Below are 6,000 nucleotides of genomic sequence, written 5' to 3'. Positions count from 1 at the left end.
GAGCGTAAGAACCCGGGGCTAGGCACGTTGGTCCTGACATTTAAGATGAGTGACCAGCCTCACTCATCCCTGAGTGGCATTACGTGAGCAATAAACCTCAACCACTCCTTGGATATAAACCTTCACCGGCTCAATCCGATTGGAGCACTTTAGTTACCCACTAAGCCACCAGGCGCCATAATTTGGTTATATGGTTACCACCCAGCATAGTAAATGGTTTCCTGGTGTACAGGAAACCATTTGGCTTGTCACTAAGTGTAGAGTTACCCACAGGCAAAAGGAAGAGGTAATAATAATAATTATTATTATTACTACTCCCACTACTATTAATGCTACTACTACTAGTATTAACAATAATGCTACTACTTTACTAGCACTACAACAATGAGTATTACTACTACTACAACTACTACTACTACTAATGATGATGATGATACTATACTACTACACATAATAATAATAATAATAAACACCAATAACACCAACTAGAAGACAAACTCCTAACGAGCAAGACAATAAAAAAAAAAAAAAAATCGAGACAGGCTGACAAGCGTGGTGTGGTGAGAGGGGCTTGGCTGGCTATTTGTTAACTGTTAAATGATTGGTAAACGATTGGGCAGGGTTGTAAGGCGAGCTGTGATTTGTGGAGAGTGGTGTGGTGTGCTGTGATTGGTGGTGGTGTGGTGTGGTGTGGTGCGGTATGATTGGCTGGTGTGATGAAGGCGAGGTGAGAAGGGAAGGGTAGAAGTGCAAGTCTGTCAGAAACAAACCAGCCTTCGAGGTATCGACAAATTCCTCTATCATCTGTGTAATGAGGCAAGGTTGTAAGTATAATGGTATTAGTTATTTTTATGTTTTTATATATGTAGGATTTATTTGCATGTATAATATAAATTTGGCGTGAGTTTCTAATGCTTGGTTATATTTGACTATTTTAGGTCGAGTGGTGAGATTCTTCGTCCCACGCCTTCTCTAAAGCAAATAAGTTGGGTACAGAAAACCCAAGCCAGGCGAAAATTGGGTGGCCATCGTATAGATTTTCTTCTATTGTTACAGTAAGTTTCAGATATTCTTATAAATACTAAAGTAAACTATTCTAAACCTTGAATATAAACAAATTATTTAACCATACGGTTAAATGAAAGTTATCAGTATTCAAAGCTTATATAAACGACTACTTATATTTTAACAAACTATAATTGACTTTTCTCCGCATTTCCAGAGATGTGAAATGAAGCCTCTACTTCAAGCAAGAGTAGTTTAACCTATTCCTGCCTACTGCTTACGTTGAGTCACTCCAATGACAGACAACGAGGAACAGGTGACAGGAATTATCCCTCTACACACAACTTTAATAAATCTAACTTAAAAAGAGATTCCTGTTAAAACCTAAACTGTATAAAATATATATATTTTTTAATTCTCCAAAATATTTTTTTTTGCAGTAAAACACTGATGCATCAGTGATTACAACGGAGTATTAAGGCAATTGTTGTAATCTTAAAATTAAACTGATCTGCTCTAAATGCCTGAACTTAAGCCGGTACCCAGTGATAAATAAGCAATGCACTACAGAATACATTTTTTCTAACAGTACAGAAAATAAAAAGTTCAACGCAACAAAACAACCTGGGTACGTAACCTAGTAAAAATATAATTTTTCAGTAACGAATAAACAAGCCTGCCCTAAGTAACAATACTCCAACGCACCCACCTAACTTACTCTAGCATTAAAATCGACCTATTCATAGATAGGGGAGCGCGGTAGCCCGGGGGTAGGGTGTCGGGCTCGTAATCGTGAGGTTGCGAGTTCGCGCCCCGCCCGGTGGCTGCCGTCCTGGGAGGGGTAGCGCTCTCCAGTAACCCCAGCAGGGCTGTATGATCTGATGAGGTCTAGCTGGTGAGTAATCCCTATTCATGGATAACCCACGTACCCTTGTATCCAGCTTTAAAGGAAACTATGCCAGAGGATTTTATATGAACAAAGTTAATGGCACTGCAAACTTACATAAGCCATGTTAACTTAATCTGCGTTCAACAAAGACTCATACGGAGAAGGCGAGAGACAGATGAAACTACAGCATGACTCTATATAAATTGTGGTTAAAAAGATGTGGGTGTGATTGAGAAAATTAGGAAAAATACCGAGTTGGTTTATACATGGGGAGACAATGAAGAATGAAATTGTAAGTGACGGGAGACAGAGGACTCACGTGGGGGGAGACATAGGATGAGGGGGGAGGAATGGAGTTGATTGGTATATGATGGATGGGGGAGTGAGCTGAGAGGAGGGCAGTCTAATGGTGGGTGAGAGCGACTGTTAGAGTTTTGTCTGCGGCCACCCGTTGCGTGATTAGGGCGTCGGGCTATAGATAGACCAATAAGATGCATTAAAAGCAAAATAACCGCACATAAAAATAGAGGACATGAAACTATTAAAATGGGCCAGGACTATAAAGTCTGTTTTTAAGCAACCATAGTGGTGCATAATTTAAGACCTTCCCTCCGAGGACGGGTCAATCAAGTGAGCACAAGTATTTGTTTCGTGGCTATCGCAAAGTGCTATGGTTACGAATTACAGCATATGAATTACAACACTTAACGTCTTGAGTATTAATGGCTTCCCAGTATCGGGCATCTCACCATGTGGCACTAGGAAACATGACCAGCTATGGAACAAACGGGGAGGATGTTCGGGGTTTGATGTGGAAGTGGTCTTGGCGATGGGAAGAAAAATGCATGGTAGCCTCGGATTTTCCAACCTCTGTCATCTAAATTTTGTTCCATTTTAGAGAACTAAAGCGTTTTATCCTTCGTATTATTTTCCTTCCCTTGTTTCCTCCATAGACATGTGACCATCATCACCACCATCACAATCTCCACCACTATCACCATCACTATCACCACCACAATCTCCGCCACCACCACCACCACCACCACCGTCATTAAGAAACATCACCATCATCATCAATCATCACAATCATTCTTACCTTTCTTCCTACCCAAGTACAGGTGACTTAATAACCTTACCTTTTTCCCACTTACATATAGGTAACACCACTATCATCATCACCACCACCATCCTTACCATTCTTCCTATCCAGAGACAAGTAACATCACCACTACCGTCATTACTCTTCTCCCCAAGTAAACGAAGGTGGCATCATCACCACCATCATCACAACCACCACCACCAGCACTATCACAACCACCAGCACCAGCACCAGCACCATCACTGTCACCACCGCCACCATTATCATCATCCTTTTCCCACCTATGAAATGGGTGAGATGATTTAAAAAACAATGCACATCCATTAACAACTTTTATATTAACCAAAACATTCAGTTCTTTTAAAAATATCCAACAATAATTTTTGTACACATTTTGAGAGAGAGAGAGAGAGAGAGAGAGAGAGGGCAACTTCAGCCTGCAGTCCACTGGGAGTACATTTCAGAAGAACCAGGGGCTACAACAAGAACTACGACAATTCACGACACAAACTTGCAAACAGAAGAGCTTGGCAACTTATCAAATGAAGTTCTTTTATGTGTTCTGGATTACACTTTTATTATTATTATTTTTTTTTTATTCAGGAATGGTAGGAGGTGGGTGGCTACCATGGACCCAGGGAGGTACTACCACCAGTGAAGTATGGCTGCAAGCATGGCACCTTAACAATCACTCTTAAGCAGGAAACAATCGGGAAACAGTTAACCACAAGCAGCGTCAAAGTCCAAGGTACGACAACCTAAGACACGCTAAGACAAATGTCACATTTAAGACAAATGACGTTACCGTCACGACATGTCACATTCTCCTCTTTGTCGGCCTCCACGCCGACAATTTTTGGACATTCCAAGAATTGTCGTAGCGCGCCAAGAACCGCGAAGAATGACCAAGCTCTCCACGTCATCGCTACGTCATGCCATGTTACTCATGACGACATGCGGCGGCATACGAAGACATGAAGATCGTGGCGTGTCGTGGGAAAGTTCCTGACAGTGGGACATAAGCTTTACACCATATTCCTCACAGTCGTCGCTTAAATTCTTCGTTCATTATCCCAGCGTTTAAAATACAGATTAAAACAGCATAAGATACACTAGTATTATTCTGGCTGAGATGTTCATAAACACAAACTGCAAAAATGAATGAAGTAGAGTTTTTATTATGAGACCCGCAGTCAGAGAGGGAAAAAGAAAATTCATTAGTTCCAGTAAAAAATCCTGACCTGCGGTAAACTTAAACATGCTAAAGTATGTGCAAAATATATTCAGATTATGTTGAACACGTGCAGAACTCGTCTTGCTGATGAATTTCTTGCCATTTATATATTTATCTATCTACAGCCAGATGCCTTAATCCCGTAAGTGGCGGCCACAGACAAATCGCGTCCATGTAGCCCTGTCCCCTGGCATTTTGCTGCCCTCCCCCCCCCCAACTTATACGCCCTCTCTCATATACCTATCCACTCCATCCCTCCATCTCATCCTCGGTCTCCCCCTCCCTTTTCCCCTCTCCACCTCACTCACATACACTCTCCTCGTTCGTCTCTCACTCTCCATCCTCACCACATGATATATTCTTAAATTTCATCTTCAACCAAATATTAAATTAAACATGATGTTGATAAATGTGGTTATTTTGTACCCCAGGAAATTTGTGAAGTTGGGTGGTAACCATAAAACTCAATGGAGCCTGGTGGTCTGTTGGGTTAGGCAGTCCAACAGGATGGGCTCAATAATGGTTTACATCTGCAGGGTCGCTGGGGTTTGCTTCACACATACTGCGTCCAGGGCGAGGGAGGCTGGTCACTCTCACCTTAGATGTCGGCACTGAGTTGCATAGTCCAGTGCTCCTGATGGGACATATAAATAAATAAATAAATAAATAAATCAGTGGGTTAAAATATATTCTTGCTAGCTCCACACAGCCTTGTTCATCTCAGCAAAGTGACCGTGAGAAGAGGCCAGTGAAGGAGGTATCTACATCTATCTATCTTTTGCCAGACGCCTCAATCCCGTTTGGGGTGGCCACAAACAAATTGCCTACACGTCGCCCTGTCCCACGCCATTTCACTGCCCTGCTCCCAACTCACACCCCCCTCTCTCATATACCTCTCCACCCCATCCCTCCATCTCATCCTCGGCCTCCCCCTCCCCCTCCCTATTCCCCCCTCCACCTCACTCACATACACTCTCTTCGTCAGCCTCTCACCCTCCATCCTCTCCATATGGCCAAACCACCTCAGTGTGTTCCTCATAACGCCTCCTATCACATCCACATCCACACATCTCCATCTGAATAATATCTATTTATTTATCTATCTGTCTGTCTATCTATAATCAAGACTAAATTTTAACGAAGAAATCCAAGGACGAGAGAGAGAGAGAGAGAGAGAGAGAGAGAGAGAGAGAGAGAGAGAGAGAGAGAGAGAGAGAGAGAGAGAGAACTAAATTTTAACGAAGAAATTCAAGGACAAGAGAGAGAGAGAGAGAGAGAGAGAGAGAGAGAGAATTTTGGTGGTAATGTTGGTTGGTGGTGACGAAGCTACATTCATTCATTTACTTCCTATAGTAATTCTCACTCCTACTCATTCTCACTTATTTATTGGTATTCACTCATTCTCATTCACTTGTACTCAGTCTCACTCAATCTGTAACACATTTTTATTCACTATTCACTCTTAATTATTCGCACTCTTTATTTTCAGTCACTTATTCTCACTCTCTCTTACTCATTCTCACTCTTCCACATCCACTCTTACGCTGATTTTCTCTTCCTTTCACACGTTACTTTCTATTCCGCTTTCACACTGCCCGAGTCAAATCCCTGAGTTATCCAGAGTTACGGGGGGAAAAAATGCTCTCTCTCTCTCTCTCTCTCTCTCTCTCTCTCTCTCTCTCTCTCTCTCTCTATCTCTCTATCTATCTATCTCTCTGTTTTTGAAAATTTTGAGCACACGGATGTCTTTTCTTTGCACCACCTCCCCATCCA

This window comes from Coenobita brevimanus, chromosome 25 (assembly GCF_032717465.1).
Source record: "Coenobita brevimanus isolate Jiangsu-jjx chromosome 25, ASM3271746v2, whole genome shotgun sequence".
In the NCBI taxonomy this organism is placed as follows: Eukaryota; Metazoa; Arthropoda; class Malacostraca; order Decapoda; family Coenobitidae; genus Coenobita; species Coenobita brevimanus.
The sequence above is the reverse complement of the archived record's forward strand: the minus strand, read 5'-3'. Positions refer to the sequence as shown.